The sequence below is a fragment of the Corvus brachyrhynchos genome, unplaced genomic scaffold, assembly GCF_000691975.1.
Source record: "Corvus brachyrhynchos isolate BGI_N302 unplaced genomic scaffold, ASM69197v1 scaffold412, whole genome shotgun sequence".
NCBI classification, from domain to species: domain Eukaryota; kingdom Metazoa; phylum Chordata; class Aves; order Passeriformes; family Corvidae; genus Corvus; species Corvus brachyrhynchos.
Window position 1 is genome coordinate 1,318,082 of NW_008236761.1, and position 10,951 is coordinate 1,329,032.

Consider the following 10,951-nt stretch of genomic DNA (forward strand, 5'->3'; position numbering starts at 1 on the left):
TGGGGCGGGGGGGCCGTCAGCTGCATGGGGGCAAACATGTGGCTTAGGATCGTGGACGAACATCTGTATCAAAGAGGGTGTCGGGCGGCTCCCAACAGCCCCAAAAGTGGGATTTACAGGGTGGGATGCCCATGCGCTAGGGAGCAGCTGGATTGTCCTGGCCCGGCGTGACGGGGACAGGGTCTCCCTGCGGCACCGGGTGGCAGCCAAAGGGGTCGGTGCCTCCCGTACTCATTAACCAGGCGGTCAAGGCTCCGCGCTTCCTGAGCAGGGCTATTAAGGAGCAATAAGGCAAAGAACCCCGGGGGGAAGGGTTGGGTACGAAACGGCAGATGCATAAACAGCACTGGGATGCTGGGATTCCGCGGGATGAGGGGCTTGGCTCTTCCTTTCCCTGGGAGCCCATTTTGCCTTCCAGAATGATTCCCTGCTTTCCTTTCTGGGGCTTGTGACGGGTCTCAGTCTCAGTGGAAGGGAAGGAGGTGCTGGGGACACTGCCCAGAGGATGGAACTCCATATGGGGGGCTCCTCAGTGTCTCCTCATTGAGCAGGCACCCAAATAGGCCGTGAGAGGGTTTGGGTTGTAGAGAATGGATGGTGAAGTGCAATGAGGCGCCTGGATCCTGCTGCAGTGGACAACACGGCTTTCATCGATCCTGGCGCGAGCCCACGGCCAAGCTGGGCAGCGTGGCCACAGGAGAGATGGGCTCTGGCAGGATCTGACACGAATATTTGCAACCACAGCCAGGCTGGAGCCATCCCTCACATCCCGGGGCTGCCTGGGCTTGTGGGGTTGGGTTGGCAATGGCTCGGTGCCCTTGTGAAATTCCCCGCTCCCTCAGTCTCCACGGGGAGAAGAAAACTGGGGTGAAATGTGCTTTTCCCCAGAAAACGTGCCTTGTGCAAACAAGCCCAACATCCTGGGATGGGGAGCCCAGGACTTCCCGCAAGCATCCGGGGAATGCAGCTGAGGATGGGCACAACTCACTCCCCCAAGCAACTGACAGCGAGGGCACCTATCCCACCTCCAGTGCTGCCTCTGTCTTTGGGGAAGGCTGATGTCCTCCTCCCTCCCGGCACAGCGGGTGTCCTTGCAGGTCCCCAAGGTGAACAGCCGGCTGTCCCGCTGTGGGGACACTGTAAATAGTGGTGGGAGTGTTAAAAAAAAGAAAATACAACAGTGGCTCCTGGCTGCCTGCCAGCTCCAAATGCCTTCACTGAACCACGAGCCCAGCCCTAGAGCACCTGGAATAAATGGGAATCCCCCAAAAATGACATTTTGGGGGCTGAGCAGGGATAGGAGAGGCTAATTTGGAGGCAGTAGACAGGGCTAAAAAAAGAGGTTTGAAGCAAAGTGTTGTTTTTAAACCTCTTTTTATTCATTTTATTCTTTGGAATCATTGGGAAAAATAAGTGGGGTTAGGGACTAGCCTGGTTCCTCTTGGAGTCTGACTGAGTGAATTAATCCTTGGCAAAAAGGCCTGGCACAGTGGCTGGATTTGAGTTTCTGAGCCCCTGGTTTCTGTTCCTCCGGCTGGAGGTTGCCAGTAACTGCATTAGCTCCTGAGTGCAGGTGACCTTTGCCACTGCTGCTCCCGGGGGTGGTTGCACCTTCCCACCAGCATCCAGGCTTCCAGCTGCCAGCAGATCCCACAGTGGCTGCTGGATGTAGAAAGGAGCATCTGTGGTCAAGGCCAGGGAGGCAGTTTGGAACTGGGACCCTGCTCCTCCAACCGGTGCAAAACCCCTTGGAGGTGAAAAGCAACATTTTTCAAATGCTGAAGCTTTGTGAGAGCCTCGGGGCTGGGATGTCCCCACCACCAGACACTGGATGTCCCCATGGGGGGGTTCCTCAGGGCTCTCAGGTTGTTCCCCAGCACAGACAGGCAGGGATCAGGCTGGGTCCCTTCTGCCTCGGGCTCCGCCATGTCTCACCAGACCGGAGACGTCTTGCATGAAGAATTTCATTACATCTAAAAGCTATTTATAACGGAAATGAAGTTAATCTCTTATGTCCTGACAACTCCAGCCTGCCAGGGTGGTGGATCTGGTTGAACTTGCTCATGAGGAGGTCAGATTTGATGGCAACTTTCTCTTTTTAAACCAGTGCAAAGGATATGGTCACCCCCATGGACGTCTGCTATCCCAGCGCCTTTGAATCCCTGGATTTTTAGCAGAGAAGGTGTTTGGTGGAGAAAGTCTCATCTCCTGAGCTCTGCTGCGATGGAGCCCTCCATCTTCTCACTGCAACCAGAGTTCACCACAGTCAGAGCAGTGCAGCCAACTGGGGTGAAGTCAGACAAGTCATCTCTCTGCTGGACTTCTGAGGTGGAGAAACTGGTCACCCTCCACTGCCATCAGGGATCCTTCACAATTTGGATCTTCACAATTTGTAGTCAACTTTCTCTCTTCAAGGACAGAGCTGGGGTCTGGGATAGGGGCATCCCTGAATTTTGCATGGTTGAGTGGAAATCAAATACCTCCAGGCTGGCCACAATCCTTCCTTTGGCTCCTTGCCCTCCATCCTGAAAACCCTTTTGGGTTTTACCCTCTCTGTGGCTCTTTCCATCCAGGAAGACAGAAGGATGTCCACAAGCAAGCTCAGATCCTTTTGGGGACCTGCAGGATCTGTCCGTGCTGCCTGGGGGTGATGGGGAGCACCCCACATCCCTTTGGATCGCCAGCTCCACTTTCCAGACTGCATCCACAAGGAGGAATAAGGAGCTCAAAACACACGGGACCTGGAGGTGCCTTCAGGATTTCCCATCCAGGAAAGATTTAAAACAACTTCCCTCAACTCACTGTTGTTTCCTCATCAGCTTGTTTGCTTTGGCTGCTGGACCTGAGGCAGTTCTGCAGCTGGAGAGCCTTCTCTGGGAAATTATTGATCCCAATTGCAACAAGGGATCAAGTGTGGAAATGCTGGTGGAGATGCCTGCATTTGGGGTACTGCCATGCCAAAGGGACCACATGGCCAAGGGTGAAAATAGTTATTTTAAACTTGGAACCCAGCATCTCAGGGATGAGCTGTTGGTGTGACCCAGCCCACTGCGGGGCTGGGGCAGCGTGATGCCAATCAATCCCAGCCCATCCCCTGGATCCAGTTTCGCGAAGAGACAGAGGGTGGGTCGAGGGGCGGCTCAGAAGCCTAAGCTGCACCCCCTGGGCGGTGCCCGGGTCCAAGCCGCCTCTCCCGGTTCGGGAAATTCTCGTTTACTCGGTTGTTCGCTGGTTCTGTTATCACTCCCGCCTCTCGGTTTACCCCAGTGGCTCTTCGTACATTGTATCCTCCCCCTGGCTTGTAACTCATGGGGTGTTTTCCCCTTTCACCGGGGTTTTCAAATTCCCTGTAAAACTGAGGACAAGCCTCAGGGCACCATCCCATCACTTCCCATCGGATTCCAGCCTTCCGAGCTTGTTCGGGTTGTGAAACTTCTAACAATAAACCTGTTAGAAGACAGACCCGAACAGCTTCTTGCTTCTTTTGTCTCCGAGCTACGAGAGCCGATCCCGTCGGCTCCTGCCGTGTTCCCTCTGCCGAGAAGCCAGCTAGCCAGCCCAGCCAGCAGCTCTTTCCTGATCCCGAAGTTGCTTCTGCGACGCACAGAAGAACGCAGCTGGACTCCCTCTGACCTGGGGCATGCCAGAGCTCGTGCCTTGAGCACCAAGAACTGCGTTAATGAGCCACCCTGAGGAGCTCCATGATCATGGTCCACCGCCTTAAACCAGGGCCAAACACAGTTGTCCCAATTTACCACCATGTGGGCATCCAACACTTGGCTCTTATGGATGGGTTGAGGCAGCACAAGGATGAGGCGGTTGAATTTCACCAGGAATTTTGTGCAACACAAATTTAATGCTTTACATTAAAAACTACTTGGTGCAACTTCTGTGGCCTCCCCGGGAAACGTGTGCTCGGTTCTGAAAGCAATAAGGAATTTTCCATGTGACTTCTAAACCATGGATCAAATCACCCGGCTGGATGGATGTGCAATTATTATTCTGTGCAAGGGTCTGTGCATTTCCGTAGTGGGAATTTTAAGTATTTTGCTGAAGTCATTTCTCAGGTCAATTTAAGTCATTTGCTTGTTAATACCATTAAATGCAGTGTTGCTGACTCAGTTGGCCCACACCCTTGCCAAGGGCTGTAAGGATGAGGCCTTGGGGATTCCCAAGACCCCAAAATAACTTCAAGGCCTGAGGCATCTCCCAGAGGGACAAAAGTCTTCCAGGAATTCAAACTCAGAGCATGGACCATTTGCTTCCCAGGAGCATGCAGGGATCTGCTCAAGTCTTGGGCTGGTTCTCCTTTTCCTGCAGGTGGGTCCATCACATCCAGCCACCACAGCAAATATTTGAAACACACTTCCCTGTTCCTTCCACTGCAGAGGAAACCAAACCGGACATTTATTTTGGGGGAAAAAAACTCTGTTTCATGTCTGGCATCACTGATGATGTTTTCTGTGGGAGCTACTCATATGTCTTTACTTCTCCCTTTCAATTCTGCTTCTCAGAAGATCACGCTGTGCCCTTGGAGATGAAAGGGGAAGGCATGTCCCAAGTGATTTATATTTTTAATTCCAAGAATTGGTCTCTCTTGTAAGAAGGAAAATGCTTTGTTTCTTTTTTCCTTTTTCTGTAGAAGAGCAGAATTACAAAAACAAGGCGAAATTGAGTCACAGTTTTCTCTTCAGTCATTCAAAGGTGGGCAAAAAAACCAACTCTACCAGTGCTTGAGGTTTGTACTCAGCTAAACCAAACGTGATGGTAACATTTATAGGAAGATTTTGGAGAAATCCCAGATAATAATACCTCTTGATTTAGGGATAAGAGCTTTTTCTGCTCTGCTTGCTGGGAGATGACTGAACCACCACCACTTGTTGGAGGTTTTATCAGGAGCAGCCCCACAGAGGGACAGTTCCATGTCCTCCATTCCCGAATGGGAATTATTCCCATTTCTTCCCGCATATAATCTACCAGAAAATCCCTTGGATCCGCTTCTGTGCAAGCAGAGAAGGGCTCAAAGAGCCAGCAAACCCACTTAGGGCTTGCTGTAGGGTTTGCTTGGTGTTATGGGCAACATTAGGAGCAGGAACCGGGGGTGCAGGGTAAGGAGGGGGACAGGATCAGCTTCCCAGGATGGACTCAGTTTTGCAGGGACGTGCAGCAGTGCTGGGAGCAGCATTACCTTGGCAGCACCTTCTAAACAAAGCTCGGAGCAGAGCCAGGGCCCAGACACTTCATCCAAACACCGGGGGGAAACCATAACAAGTAAAATACAATCCTGGGGGGTCCTGGCCATCAATTGTCTGTGTTTGGGCACAACCAGGCACGGCTGCTGAACCTTCTCTTTTGATGTGGTGGCTTGCATGTGCCTGGGATTTGGGTGCTGCAGGGAGGGTGGGTGGGATTCGGGTGCCTGTCCAGCACAGGAGTGTGGCCAGGAGATGCTTCTTGATGCTCAGGAGATGCTGATCTGGAGCTCAGGTGTATCTTTGACGAGTTGTAAGACCATCCTGAGCAAGGAGGTCTGTGCCTGTCACTGCTGGGAATGACAGCGTGGGCTGGGGAGCTCCTGGGATGACCCCCATCTGTGCCTCACTTTCCCCAGTTGCTCAAAAGAATGAATTCCCAGCCTTCAACTTCTGAGCTATAAAACCTCAAACAGAGGGTCGGAAGGTTGTGTCCCACATCTGCCACAGGTGGAACTTCCTGGAGCAGCAGGCAGGGCCCTCCTCCCCTCAAGCAGCCCATCCTGTGCTATCTGGGACACCTGAGACCTGCCCCAGCCAAAAATGTTCAAGCAGGTCCATCCCGTCGGGGATGTGTTGCAAAACCAAGGCAGTGGCTGATTTCTGCACCTCGGCAGGGAGGGAGGAGGGGAATCTGATGGGAAACAAGATCAGCTCATTGCCCTGGAGCTTGCGTGTGCTGGCAGGCTCAGGAGCAGTGGGTGACCTCACTCACAGCACCTTTTGCAGTGTTTTAGCCTCTTTAATTTGTTTTTTAGATCATTTTCCTGCAAACAAGGTTCTATTCTATTCTTTTCTATTCCAAGTTATTATTTTTAAATCCCTTTACTCAGGCTGGGAGCTGCCAGTGCCTGGGTCACTCTCTCTCCATGCACGTCAAACCAAGAATCCTCATCTCAGCAGGGTGGTGACTCCTCTAACTTAAGGGGTAAATACTCAGACAAATCTGGCATAAACAGAGAAAATGATGAAATGAGTTTGATTTAATATATCCAGTAATCCTAGGCATTCTCACTTCCTTCCCGGTATTATCTGCTGTGTCTTCTATTCCTGGATACTCAGAGAAATTTGCTCAAAGGAAAGCCGAACAATAACAGAGAGAAGATTAAAATAAAACAGAAAAATAACGGGAATGGCGGACAAGAACTTGGTTGGGTTTCCAGGAAGGTTCAAGGGAATCTTCTGTGCAGGGATGTGACTGTGCCGTGCTCCGAATCCCCGTTGGAGGGGGAGGTGAAGGTGCTGTGCTGCCCTCAGGAGCAACTGCTGGACTTTGGCATCCTTGGTCCAAACTGGCTCATCTCAGCAGGGTGGCTGGAGAAGGAGCCATGGGATGTTCTCTGGATTGTGCTGTGGTGGGCTCTGTCCCTGCCACAGGGCTCTGAGTATGACTTATTCCCAGCTAACAGGGCCTTGTCATCCAGAGGCCAAGAGGGGCTGAGACCAGGCGGCTGTAATTAGGCAAATCGTTAAATCTCTGTTTTCCAGGCACTTGGACATCTGTTCTTTAACCCAGCCACGAGAGGAAATGCTGCTTTTCTCCCCCAGGATGAGAGCAGGTGCGAATCACCCTTGGCTAAGCAGGACCCTGAGCATGACACACCCTGTGGTCCCTCTTGGCCTGGCACACCTGCACGTGCCTCTGCTCAGTTCTAATGTGAGGGCTGAGCTGCATCCCATTTCCTCCTGGTGAGTGTCCAAATGCCCCGATGTGTGGGATTTTAGAGGTACCTCGTGGCCCAAGAGCCAACACAGCAACAGTCTGGTTTGGCCATTCCCAGACCGGGGACCTCCAAGGGCAGCACTTCCCTCTGTGGTGTTCGTGTGTGCACAAAGGCTTTCAGTCTGCAAACAAACAGGGCAGCTCAAGGGCTTGGCTCCCACCCTGCCAGCTCCTGGATGTGTTCCTCTGCTGGCTCTTCTCCCTCTCCCTCTCTCCGTGGCTCAGCAGTCCCGCTCCTCCCTCCTCTCTAGGCTTGTCCCTTGCCAGGCATTAACATGGGAAAGCTCCCAGGTGTCAGAGATGTCACCACTGCTGACTTCTCTGGGCATCTTCCAAGAAGATGTCTCCAGGGGGTTGTGCTCCTCCCTGAGGTTCCCAGGAATTCTTTGTTGGTGTGCAGGGCCTGGAGGGAACAATCATGTCCACATTGCTTCTGGGACTGTCACGTAGGTGCTGTGATTGTCACATTGTCCTGGGACTGGCACATCATCATCCTAGGACCAGTGAGGAAGACACAGCCACACCAGCAGGCAACACTAAAAGGGTCTCTGGTGTGGTGGTGATGGCAATGGCCTCGTTTCTCCTCCTCGGGCGGTTAATATTGACTGAGTTTATGAATTAACTTCCCTCTGAGTGAGTCGGCACAGCCAGAATGGGGACATTAAACAAAAAGCAAGTCGCTGGTGACTCATGCCATGGCCCTGTGCCAAGGCAAGCACAAAAGCAGAGGCCTCAGCAGAGCCTTGGGAATTGTTCTCTCTTCAAAGCCACATGGACCTGGAGGAGACTCTGGAAGAGTCCCCTCTCTAAATTCAGCTGGGGCAGGTGAAAAACTTCTCCCCTTCCCAGCTCTGGTGCTCAGGACCTCTTCTCCTCACCCAGTGCAGAGTCAGCAGAACAATCCGTGGAAAGATGCCGCCAAGAAGACAAACCTTGTCCCTGAGGGCCACCCGGGTCCCAGAGTGACACAGACCTCATCCAGGATTTGGGAAGGTCCCTCTTCCACACAACAGGGTCCATCTGCTCCTGCATGGGATGATGCAGCCCTGTCCTGCAGACTCCCAGAGGTCTCTTATTTTTGAGGAAAATGAGTAAGAGTTGATTGTTCTTTTGGGTAGGAATGGATCAAAGAAGTTTTAAATAGTAAACCTGTCCTTTCCTATAGTTATTTCCCTCTTTATTCCCCCTCCTGGCTGCTGGGAGGTTTGTAAACATTTATTGAAATCTGCTTTAACATGTCACGCTGAGTATTTCCTTTTGGCCAGCTTCTTACACGTTTGCTTCCATCCAAATTCCCATACAAGGACAACAGGGAGCCCAGCCGCTCTCAGCCCTCACAGCCTGCCCAGAGCCCTCTTGGGGTCATGGCTGGAGGGCAGGAAGGCTGAGGCCTCCCCAAGGTCCTGGCTCGGGTGGATCCTTTGCTCTGATGGACTAAGGAGGCGGGCTGTCTCCTGTGCCTGCTTGCAAAAATCCAAAGGCAAAAGAGGTGAGAATAAGGAAAATGGAGCCAGAGTCTTTGGAGTGGTGTCCAGGTGATGGACACCCATTGAAACTTGAGAAATCCTGTTTAGACAGAAGAAAATGGTTTCGCTACTGTGAGGGTGGTCAGCTGAGGTTGTGGAGATGCTCAAAATCCATCTTGACACGGCCCTGGGCAACCCACTCCCAGTCCCCCTGCTTGAGCACTGGACTAGATGGTCTCTAGAGGTCCCTGCCAGCCTCGGGCCCTCTGGAAGGGAAGGAAGAGGACACCCTTAGGAAATAAACCCTGCCTGCTTGTCTGGGAAGGGGGAGTCTCTCCCATGCCTGGGAGGGGACGAGGGGAGTCCCTGAAGCCACAGTTGGGCGTGATGAGGATGTTTCTCACCCACACTTTGCCCACACTTTTGCAGGGTGCAGGGGCTGCTCATTCCAGCCCTTTCCAAGGCTTTTTATGAAGCTTTCTCCCACACACAACAGCGCACATCAGGAGTGCAGTCCCCTGCCTTTGACTCATGCAGTGGCCCTGCAAGGACACAGTGAGCTCATCCTCCTCCTCCTCCCCCCTCCCCATTAAATCCCAGACATCCTCCAGATGTTCTGCAGAAGGATGAGCACCACGTTTTTGTCATTAGATCAGAGATAAAAGCTCTGGCTGCACTGGATGAACTTGTGCCCTGTGAGGCAGGTGCCAAAGTCCAGATGTTCACAGCACTGGCACGGGTGAGGAGAGGGAGAGGGCTGGTCCAGGAGAAACATCTGGGCACGGTGGCTGCTTGACCTGCTCTCCATGGAGATGGAGCCCTTTCCAACTGGTTTGGAAAGGCAGGACAAGCTCCTCTGGAGATGAAAAGCACTGGGAAGCACCTGCATTCCTCCTGACAGTCTGAGTAGCCTTGCCAGGTGATCATCCTAATTTTGGCTTGATGTGTCCAGATGTGTTTTAAGAAGTCCATGTTTGAATCTCAAGGCTGCTTCTATAGATTATGGGGAGAAGCAGCTGGCTCCAGAGGAAAATTCCTCTTGAATCCGTGGAGGTGGCATTGGCTGTTTCTTGGAAGCATCCTGCTCTCTTATGCTCTAGACTCCTCCCACACTCTCATGTCACACCTGGTTTGGGGAAAAAGCAAGTGAAATATTGGGCTGGTGAGAAACTGGAGAAGGATTTGTGGCATGAAGAGCCACCTACTTTCATAAAATTGCAGAACAGTTTGGGTTGGAAGGAACTGAAGTCCAAAGCTAGATCAGGTTGATCAAAGCCCCATCCAACCTGACCTTGAGTGTTTCCAGGGATGGGCTATCCAGAACCTCTCAGGGAATCCTGTGCCCGTGTTTTACCACCCTCACTTAAAAAAACCCCCTTCTTGTATCTAATTTTCTGTCCTGTTTTCTTCTTTCTATGCTGTAAATTATCTCACAGCTCTCTGCCCATGGATGTGGAGTGAAGAAGGGAGCGGGGCAGAGAAAGTTGCTCCAGAGGGAGAATCAAAGGGTTGGAGCTCAATGTTTTCCTGGGAGCTGCTCAGAGGAGGGGTGATGTCCCTCTGCTCCAGCTCCTCACCCTTGGCCTGCAGCAAAATCAGCTTTCTGAGGGCCTTCAGCAGCTCTAATCAGCTTCTCCCTTAGCCTAAACAATCCCGCTCTGGCTCCAGCCTGTGCTTGCCCTCCGGGGCTGCTTGGCTGTGCCCTCGGGGGCGTCTTGAACATTTTACCCACTGTGGATAAGGGGACAGGGTCACTGTGTCCCTCACTACACTGTGCAGGGGGGCTGGAAGTCCCTCTCTACCAGCAAGGCCTCCCAGTGTACTCCTGACGTGCCTCCCAGTGCATCCAGCCTCCTGGTTTGGGAATGGAAAATGTAGAGAGAAATGGTGAAAAAAACAGGGGAAAAATGGGTACAAGCACATATTTACTGCCCCAAACTGCCCCTCCATGCTCACTCAACCTGCACACCCAGCTGGCAGGGAAGGAATGTGCTCCCAATTTGAAAATGCTCCCAGTTTAAAATTTCTCCCAGTTTATAAGCACAGGGAGAGTGTTTGTGGGGAGATAAGGGCTGGTACAGATGCAGAGAGCTGGGTTGAGATAAGAACAGCCATCAGCAAGTTCTGCAGAGCATGGAATTGTTTCAGCTCCATGAAGCTGCGTCCAGGGCCAGGCACCCCTGGACTGCACCAGAGATGGAGAGGGACACACTCTGCCAGCCCTGGGGGCATGGACAAACCCTGCCCCTCTGGGGCTCGGTGCAAAATCATGGATGTTCCAGCTGGGTTCCTTTGCTCCGCTGCCCTTTGCATCCCAGGGTTCCAACCACAGCTGTAAATAACCATAACAGAGCCTCCCCCAGCACCTTGATCCAGGCTCTGGCTCCTTCTCCAGCTCTCCATGGCATCCTGGCTGGATGCAATACCATGCTCAGGGTTGTTTCCCTTGGGAAATCCCCCTGGTGCTGCGTGTTCCCCTGCCTTGGCCTTGGATGGAGGTTGGCTGCTCC